The sequence below is a fragment of the Hoplias malabaricus genome, chromosome 4 (assembly GCF_029633855.1).
Source record: "Hoplias malabaricus isolate fHopMal1 chromosome 4, fHopMal1.hap1, whole genome shotgun sequence".
NCBI lineage: Eukaryota > Metazoa > Chordata > Actinopteri > Characiformes > Erythrinidae > Hoplias > Hoplias malabaricus.
The window spans coordinates 41,685,976-41,696,375 of NC_089803.1; positions in this window are offsets into that span (position 1 = coordinate 41,685,976).

Genomic DNA, 10,400 nt, shown 5'->3' on the forward strand with positions numbered 1-10,400 from the left:
GAAGACTTCTATACGGTTCTTACATTGTATCCATTACTACTAAGCTACTAGCCTAATCCTAAGCGTACACACCCAAATGCATATTTATGATTTATGAGGTGTAGACCAGCATTCGTCCCCCATTGTCCAAGAGAAGACACGTCCCCACAACATGATTTATTACTGGTATACACACACAAACTAAATCATAACGACTGCTAGCTTAATTCAAATCTTAACAGTAACATAATCATAAAAAATGTTTTAACCTGAAATTGTAGCGATACACAATAGATGTATAAGGGCATACATTTTCTCTCATTAAGGAAGAGAATTGCCACTATGTAAGAGCGTAAAGAGATTTTTGTCCCCACAACGTAATATATATCTGGACCACACACATACACACGCACGCTTTGAAAAAGTCAGAAGTCAGAGAGCTGCCAGGATGGGCATGCACATTTACTCTGTAGGTCCATCCACTTGCAGAGTTTGGTGTCTGCACTATGAAGAAGAACTATATCTAGTATACTGTACATTAGCAAAATCCCAGTAATATTCATGAGCCAATGAACCAACAAATTAATTCTATCTTTCTTTACTAAGGCATTTAAGTTTGTATAGCATGGGGAAGTACAAATATAGGGACTTCTGATGGGATGGAATTAAGTAAATATGGCTGCACTCATCATACACTATACAAACCTCAGTGGTGGACAAAGTACACAAACCATGTACTTGAGTAAAAGTACAAATACTCAAGGTAAAATATTACTCCAGCAAAGGTAGAAGTCTTCGTTGTAGATCCCCCCCTTGAGTAAAAGTACAAAAGTATGTACCTTCAAATGTACTTAAGTATCGAAATTAAAAGTACCATGACGTATTATGGCTCCAATGTCCTACTATCATTTTTGTAACAAGACTCGTGCTTAACACATTGTAGGTGAAAAGACTCTAGTGTCACTCTTGGTTCCCCAGTCTTTGTGCTGCCCTCCAAACCAACAGAATTAAGCTCAATTAATGCTTCTGCGTTGAACCTGCAGACTGATGTGCACATCTCCATCTCCTGTCTATGCAGACCCCGACAACTAGGATTTGTTTGATGTCGGACAAACATGGTTCAAAAATCCAGATATGTTAACTCATGTATATTAAAACTAAATATTAACAAAGAAGATGTTTGAAATTGAAGGACTGGCGCCCCCTCCAGGGTGTATGCCCACCTTGTGCCCAATGATTCCGGGTAGGCTCTGGACCCACCGCGACCCTGAATTGGATAAGCAGTTACAGATAATGAATGAATGAATGAATGTTTGAAATTCAGCCCTAGTGGTTTGGTGGTGTGATTGCAGAGCGATGCAGCCGCCAACGCACAAGTATAAACTTTCACAATGGCATAGGACACTTGTGCATAATATAGTCTTTACTAAAACACTAGGTAAGATTTGTGATTTTTTTCTGCTTCTGGGGCTCCCCCTAGTGCAATCAACCTTTACAGCACTGTACAGAAATTGGTTGGGAAGGGGAGGGAAAGGGTGGTTTCTTACCCTCCCCCAAAAGATTCATAGTTTAGTTTCAGCAGTGCTGAGCTGAGAATAGCAACGACAGAGGCTCTATTCTCCCTATTACAAATCAGTGACACATCACAATGATTTTGAAGCTGTAATTTTAAGGTAAAATTTTACATAGTGTTCCTTTACACTCTTAGTTTTGTCTATATAGGCTAGTTGCTGAGTGTAGCTTGAGCTATTTCTGAGACAGCTGTTTCTTAAACAGGCTACAGGTTTGATTTTCTGACAGTCTGATACCTGTTTTTGTCTTTTGGACATGTACTGATTTTTGGGATTTGGAATATTTCTTCTGTCTTTGACCTCACTTGGGTTTAATATCTCCAACTGACTCTCACCCTCGGTGAATGATTTGTTGACATCTACAGATCCGTAAACCGTGTATGAATGAAGAGTAGTTACTGATGACTCAAACACAGCCAAATACAAAACGGTACAAACCATTTTGTTAATTCATAACAGTTCTAAGAACTGAAAGTGATTACTTACAGTCTCAAGTTCTCACAACACTTGATAAAAACTAAGCCTGCTTTGTTAATATTGGTTTTAGGCGGAGAAATATTTTCAGTTGTTTTAGCGCGGAGACTGTGCTCGTTCGTCTCCTAGCAACGGTGCCGCTGTGCGGAGCAGGGAGATTTGTTCAGACACTTTACGGTTTTATTCACACACAAACAAAAATAACGACACGTTTTCATAATGTAGTGGAGAAAAAGTAAGATATTTGACTTTAAAATGTAGTGGAGTGAAAGTAAAAAAAGTCGAAATAATGGAAAATGGAAATAATTCAGTACAGTACAGACACATGAAAAAAGTACTTTTACATTTACTTCGTTAGTGTCCACCACTAGGTAACCTAATATATAGCAAATGTTGTGGCGACAAGCATTTTAATTATTCATATTTATGAGTTTGTTCAGGTTAAATACATTTTTAAGTACACTTCCTATGAATCCTGTATTGTTATAATATTCATAAAAGGCAGTTAAATTGCCCCACTTCTCTAAGATACAAATATTTTTGAGTCCCCATATTGTAAACATCCACTGTACAAACAAAAGTGTATTCTTATTTTACATTAAACAGATGTATGAGAGACAGTGGATGGCAGATGAGCATCAAATTCTTAGAGTACTTTTATCAAATATACTTTAAACTCTGTATGTTCGTAGAGCTCACAGAGATTTCTTACAATTTTATTGTCTCAAAATAAAATATTTTTAGAAATTGGCCACACATTTTATATATAACTTCATAATTGCAGTTAAATTCTTCAGCTGACCTTAATATAACTGTTATAAGTTGTTCTGTTTTCTTACATTAATGATAGCTGTATCATTTAAACCAAGGGTGTAAATTTTGTATTTGCATCTCAGCATTGGTAAGAAAACACAAAACACTACTGTGGGCCACCCCCCCTGAAAAAAACAAACAAAAGTGTTAGGCTAAGGGTAATAGAGAACAGGGGTGATTCTAGGAACAGAGCTTTAGGGGTGCTAAGCACAAAGTCAGCCTAGCATCTGCTGACTCCACACCGATCACCTACTCCACAAGTTTTTTTTATGAGAATTATTCCCATACGGGTGAAGGAGGAACATCTGTGTATTTAGATTGAGGAAACACAATGACAAGAAAAACACAAACAAATCTGAGAGAACTTCTTTTAATTCAGAGCCTGCGAGTCACAACATCATTAATTACAAGGTACTGAAAATTAATTATAAAGATGATTATAAAAATAAAGGGAGAATGGATAACCTCCATGAAATGCACACATTTACATTGTGAACAGGACGTTTACTTTTCTCAGCGAGTCAGTTAGCACTGTTCACTATATGTCAATTTTCTTACCTGGTTCCTCCTCTCGCCATCTCTCCTTCTGCGGTGGGCTAGTCAGATTCAAATCACACACTAAATCTAATAATCTGTTATCAATACTATGAAGATCATATACAGATTCTGATATGATAGACACATAAACACAGTTGGCAAGTATATTACTTTCATTTGAAACATATTATCAACAGATATGACGGTAATAAAACTGCTGGACTGTCACACATTTGCCCTGTTTTGTGTGTTCCTGCTCTGTCTGTGTCTGAGTTCCTTTGTTAACCATGTGCTAAGGAGCACATGGCTCTGGGTTTGTTTTGTTCCTGTCTCCTCCCTTGTCTCCACCTTAGCCCTGCCTTAGTCCCCCAGCTTGTCATCAGTGTTTCCACCTGTGCCTCCTTTCTTGCCCTGCCCTCTCATTATCTCTTCCAGGTGTTCCCATGTGTATATATAATGTGTGTAGTGATATTTCTCTGTTTGTATGTCTACACTGGTTCACAGCTGTTCCCTTTTTGTTTCTGTGATCTACCCCTGTGTATATTCAGATTGTGTTTTGTTTTAATATTGGTGTGAGCTTCTGGGAGTAGAAGGTGATGGTGGGAAAAAACAGCTCTGATTCCTGTCTTAGAAGTGTGTACCCCAAAATATGAATGTTTCTGTAGGCTCCGGATTTTTTAAGCAGGAGTGAATGCCCTTTTGAGAGCCCCAAAAAGGCTGATATGCTTGTACTGACCATTTTAATCTTTTAGCATTTCCCTTAAGAAGGGTGGTAATGGGGGCTTTGATGGCACTGAGGTACCTTATCTCCAATAAAAATTTACCCTGCTATTCTCTGCTGATAAAGAACAGACCTTGGAGGCCAAGAGCTTGAACTGTGTGTGGTTTAGTAACTGATATTGCAAGCACCTTCTCAGTTTCTCGAACTTGGGATTTTTAAGCTTAGCCATAAGGGATTGACTGTGCACTATGGCCCTGGGGGAATGTAATCTTGTTTTACTGTGTACTTGTAAATAGTTGAAATGACAAAATGATTCTGATTCTGAAACAATAAGAGGGCGCTAGCCAGCCCAAATGACATTTTGCAACCAGTGGTAATATCCCATAATCCCCCGCCTTCACTCTGAAGAGTTTATATGCACCACTGGGGTTAAGTATAGTGAAATTTTTGGCTCGTTTTAACTGTTTTTTTATTTTCTGGTGAGGACTGAGGAGCAGATTAAAAAAAAACACTCAGAGGGGAGGGATAAACACTTAATAGGACACTATCCCATGAATCAGCGTAAGCACATCACTCAAACTGTCCTTTGATAGAAGCAACTAGTAAGTACTCTGTACATGGACATAGTCCTTTTAGTCTCTGATTGGTGTGGTAGCTGTCAGTAATGTCCTTGTGACAAACTGGAGGATTGTGGGAAGAGGAGTCAATGTTGAATGAAGGAAAAAACAAATGGCATGACAGTATCTGTTCAAGCACAAGCATGGTACACAAATAGATATGGCTAAAAAAATGTTGCCAAATGCCTTGATCCTGAGGTTACTACATCAGTACACAAATAAATAAGAAAATAAACATATTTTCAGATAATATTTGTCTCCGGTTTCCAGTCTGCTTGTCTTCCAGCAATATGATACCAGATGTAAACATCCAGGACTAAGTAAATGTGTCATGTATTACTCTTTTTACTTTTTAAGTTTCAGTTGACTACTTCATTAAAGTTGCAGATGAAAATCATACAAACTCATAAAGAAAAATAACTTGTGGACATGGTTTCCTCTAGTATAAATGCTGAATATATTGTGATATTCTGGGGTCAGAGAAAGAGGAGACACCACGAAGCAGATATAATAAATGCTCCTTTATCGTATCACCTCAAAAACGTCTTTTAAAAAATGAAGTATGTGCCACCCATATAAGTATGTGCTTATAGAAAAGCACAAAAACACAAAGGAGGTCACAGAACACTCCTGGAACACACTAGGATGAAGGAGACTTCTCACAAATGCAAATCTACACTCTGTGCTCAAACAACACCACAAAGACAGTACTAAGTTAAAACAATTTACACCTTATTACTATTTACTACACACTAGCAACACAAAATATCTTTGGGGAATTTAAAGAGGGCATGCTGGGAGCCACATCACCTGGCTCTGCCCACTAATGTTTAAGACCATGTGGGCTGCACCATACGCAACACTATATATATTTTTCTTTGTTCAGTTCAGTTTATGAGTCTGAACCATGGGGTTCACTGTGGGGTATATTCCAATGTTATATATAGAATGTCTCAAAATCCTACCATGCTTTGTGAAAGCGGATCTACCCCCCACAACTGGACATTGGTTTTACAGCGACTATACTGCATTATCTATATGTACATGTGGTTGTACTGCTTCATTTGGGAGCTGTTTCTAACATAGGGCATTTTTGATTGCTCAGAACAGTTTAGCACGTTGCTTGTTTATAACAGATTGTTCAATGTAAACAGTGAAATAATGTGGACTCTGGTGGGAATAGCGAGAAGAGAAGAGTAGAAGCAAGGAAAGACCTGGTACTAAAAGAGAACGGCTACATATTGTCTTCAGTACATTCAAACATTTTGAACAGTATCAGTGGGAGTATTGTGGAGGAAAGCATCACCAGTATCACTGTGCTCACAGTCTCAGTGTGCCTCCAGCATGATCAAAAGCATCTGAGCTTGGGCCATTACATCAGGATTAGGCCAAAGGTCCATAGGTGTGAGTGTGTGAATGAGTGCGTGAGTGCGTGTGCCCCATCACAGCTGTGTTCCTACCTTGTGTCCAGTGTTTCTAAGCAGGCTCCAGACCCACTGTGCCCCTAAACTGGATTAAGGGGTTTAAGGAAAAAGATGAATGAATGAATGAATGAATGAATGAATATTTGGAGTATTTTTTGAGATGGTCACAGCAATAGACTATGAGCACAGATAATGCAGTTAAATAGCCACACTGAATTAAGCCATTAAATGTTTGTTTACCCCATGTGGTCATGTTGCTAGAGAGGATAAAAGGAACCTGAGACTGATAAGGCACAGCTGCTCCAAAACAGAATGTTGATGCAGAAAACTGACCAGAAAATATGTAAAAGAAACCATATTTTAAAATAAAAATGTTTATTTATACTGTTATTATGATAACAAATATATATTGGTAAATATAGCCAACTATCTATTATTCAAGTGGCATTTCAATGTTCGATGTGTATGTTAAAACTATCCTATTTTTAAATTTGATAAATCATCATCTTCTTTGCCACTGTGGTGAAAATTTGATAAATAATATTGTTAAATATAAAATCTGTTTAGACTTTATCTGGGAGGACATTTTGGATCCTTTTAATTTGAAAGGAAAACAAGTGCAACAAATTTACTAGTTTGTTTTAGGGCAAAAAAGGCATCTATATGGTAAAATATAAAATAAAGTTGTAAACAAACAAATTCAGTAGTGTTTCACATTTGGTTGTTTCATTGTTGTTAGCATTTAGCATAATTACCTTAAGCTCCTCTATTGCTACACCAGAGTATTTAATTTCATCCTTTACTAACAGGATTATAAAAATCAGTGCCGTTGAGCATTTGTGTGTGCATCATAAAGTCTCTAAATTCCCTAATTTCGTTGTTTGTAGGGTCTTGTCTCCAGGGTTTCACTACACATAACATAGACTTACATTTATTTCGTGTAGGTATACCCTAAACTGAACCACAACTACTACCAGCCTCACCCATATGGAATATGATTTTTTGTACCCATGATATAAACAAATTCCTACAATATAAGTGAGTGACCCCCCCCCCCAATGTAATCTAGACCCCCCACACACAAACACGTTGAGACCGAACCTAATAATCTGTTGTCTGCAGTCTGGATTCTGCTTTTTAACTGTTGATGCCATCTACTGGTAGCAGGCCGAAACTGCAGATTCAAAGACTACCTAAATCTTATGTAGATCTTTAATTTAACCTTTTATTTCTATCCTAGTCTAACACAGTCACAGATTTCTTCATAGCTTTACAATTCTTTATTAATTAATTAACTCTTAATTGCCTTGATGGAAATAGTCATTGACTTGTTGTAGTTGTTATTTTAGCCGCTGTGGTGGCTGAGCAGAAATGTCAGACACTCCAGATCCATGAAAAATATTCCAGGGTACACATAGATGGAGCGATATTTATTTTAAATAATAAAATAATGCAATGCTATGAAATGTAAATCATAAAGAAAATCAGGATTGGCAAGATAAACTAAGGATTAACTGAAACAAAGGAGCAACAGTTTCTGAGGAAGCCATGAGGTCATAGACTGTGACTTCCTGCTCTGGCCACACCCTCTAGGTATCCTCACCTGACTTTTTTGGTTTATGAGCCCTCCAATCCTCCACTAGATGGGGGCAACTCAGAAACAAGAGTGTTATCAGACACCAAATTAAAAATAACCATTTTGGCTCCAATATGTATCTCCAAATAAGGGCATATTTTTGTAGCGGGATCTACAGTTGGTCAATCAGAAAACTTTATGATTTATATTAGAACAGCACATTCAAAGCTTTACATCATATGTGTTGTAGAAGACATAAGACACAATATATTGCAGTGTGTGGTACATTTGTCTTATGTCTAAGACATAGGAAACTGCTAATAACAATCCTAATGGCAGTAAACATCCTCTTATATGTCTGCTGCTTTAATAAACTTAATCCATCCAAATACTGATCCAAATTAAACGGTCTGGTGAACTGAGTGGCGGAGAGTGAGGGAGGGAATGGCACTGCCACTGATATGGCAAATTCACTGCCACTGATATGAGGTCAACTTGAAGCTTGATTGATAAGCTTTATGATCAAGTCTAGAAGACAAAAGTCATATCAAGAGGATGGCAGCATATTTCAAAGATTTCACTTCAAAAGCAACCACACCTGGGAAAGATGACGTTAAACCAGGCTGTGTTTCAATAAGACACAGATATCTCTCTCTCTCTCTCTCTCTCTCTCTCTCTCGTTCTCTCTGATGCTCAGCATTGGGATATGATCACAGTTGAACACCAGGGGGCAGGAGAGGTCATTAAGCAATGAGCCTGCTGTTTCTGTATCTCTGCCAAAGTCTCTCCCATCTTCACTACTTACACTGCAGCAAAAAAGCTCTGCTCTCTTTCTCCCCTCCACCTCTCTCTCTCTCTCTCTCTCTCTCTCTCTCTCTCTCTCTTTCAAACACACGCACACATATATAAGCAGACAGTGCAAAATCAAACAGTACTGCTCTGGTCTATTTCAATTGCTCAGTGTTGGTGGGTATTCTGAGCTGAGAGAAAGAGTTTGTTTCTGGAACAAATCTGGACTTCTGTATGAAGGGTGTCTTGAACTGATTATCATGTATGGGATGACGCAGTTTAATCTACAAAACAACATATAAATACAACACCATTACAATGTCTTTTTAAAATTTATTTATTTATTTTTTTTGCCATTGCCACCGGTTAGCTAGAAGCCCACCAATCACAAAACGCCACCAGGCTGGGAGGACAAAGGCATGCTTCCTCATCATGCAGAAGGCATGTGGCATCATTGGGGAGTAAACTTCTCATTCATGAGCCAATGCTGAGACAGTTTTGAACTCTTGTGAGCACTCCTATCAGTTTAAATCAGTTTAAACATGTGAGTACTGGAAAGTTATAGATTAAATATTTTGAGCATTCAAGGTGACTGATGAACATAATATAGACAAACTTCAAACATAATGATCTCTTAATAAGGGGAGAGTGAAACTTTTTTCCCAGTTTTCAGATTGTGATGCTGTGTCACATGTTGCATATTAATTAGGCTAAATTGTAATCTTGTGTATAAATATTTACTTACCTACAACAAAGGTGTGTGTGGGGGGGCTTATTTTAAATGTCTGGAGGGTTCGCCCTGGGGATGTTGACACTGGTGACTGGTTCTTATAATGAGAATTACAGTTCATCATTTAATTTAAAATAAAGAAATGATAGTATATGTGCAGTATTGTTTAAAAGTGTAAACTTAATATGGTCATATTGTTGCCTTTTGCCGTCTTCTAAACTGTGCCCTACTCACTACATAGTGGATTATTTTGGGGTTCTGCCATTTTGAAGCAGTGCATGCAAACATACCGAACAATTTTCAGTGCACTCAACCAGTCCTGCAATGCACAGCAAATGGTAGTGTACAACAAATGTACACTAATTGCCTCTAGCTGATAATGGATACCCATAATGCAGTGAGCTGTTTGGGACAAACCCACAAGAGTGAGTGTCCGAAATCGTTACCTACCCTCCTGAATAGTAGTGCACTTCATAATTAGCCATATAGGGAATAGTGTATAGGGAGATTGTTGTTTTAGTTAATTATGACCCTCCTGTTTGCAGATTTGTTAATGGTGACTTTGATTGGTGGGGTTTGCTAGGTAACAGGGGGATCTAGCCCCAGAAACATGGGGAGAGGGAGAGATGGAGTGAGCCATAGGGCGATAGCTTCATATAGTGACTGATAGTCCAAAATTGGCCATTGGAATTAATGGAATTGGTATTAAGGGGGCGCTGAAACACCACCATTGTCTCATTTGGTGACACCTCTGGCTTATGACCACATCGTCACCTCTCACACAGATGTGAGTTCAACCTGACCTGCCTGTTTTGTTCAGTAGCAAAACGAGTATGGCTGTTTAAAAAGACGGGACATCAGAATGAAAACTGTTAAAGCTCATAAGTCTACAGGGAAATACTAAAGGATTTCTTAAGGCATGGGCTTCCATCAGACCACTGTTTACAACAAAAAGAAATTCAGCCCCTCTCCTGCTCCTGCTGGGGCAGGGGACCTAAAAGGTTCAGTGCACATGCACGCTGATGAATCCACAGACAGAGACAGAGACCTCGAGCTCAAGAGATATCTGCGTATCCTTTGCTGTCACTCTACTGTGTGTACATCAGTGTTGATCAGAGATGAAAACAGACAAAATAACCGATATCCAAAATAAAATTAAAAAAAATGTA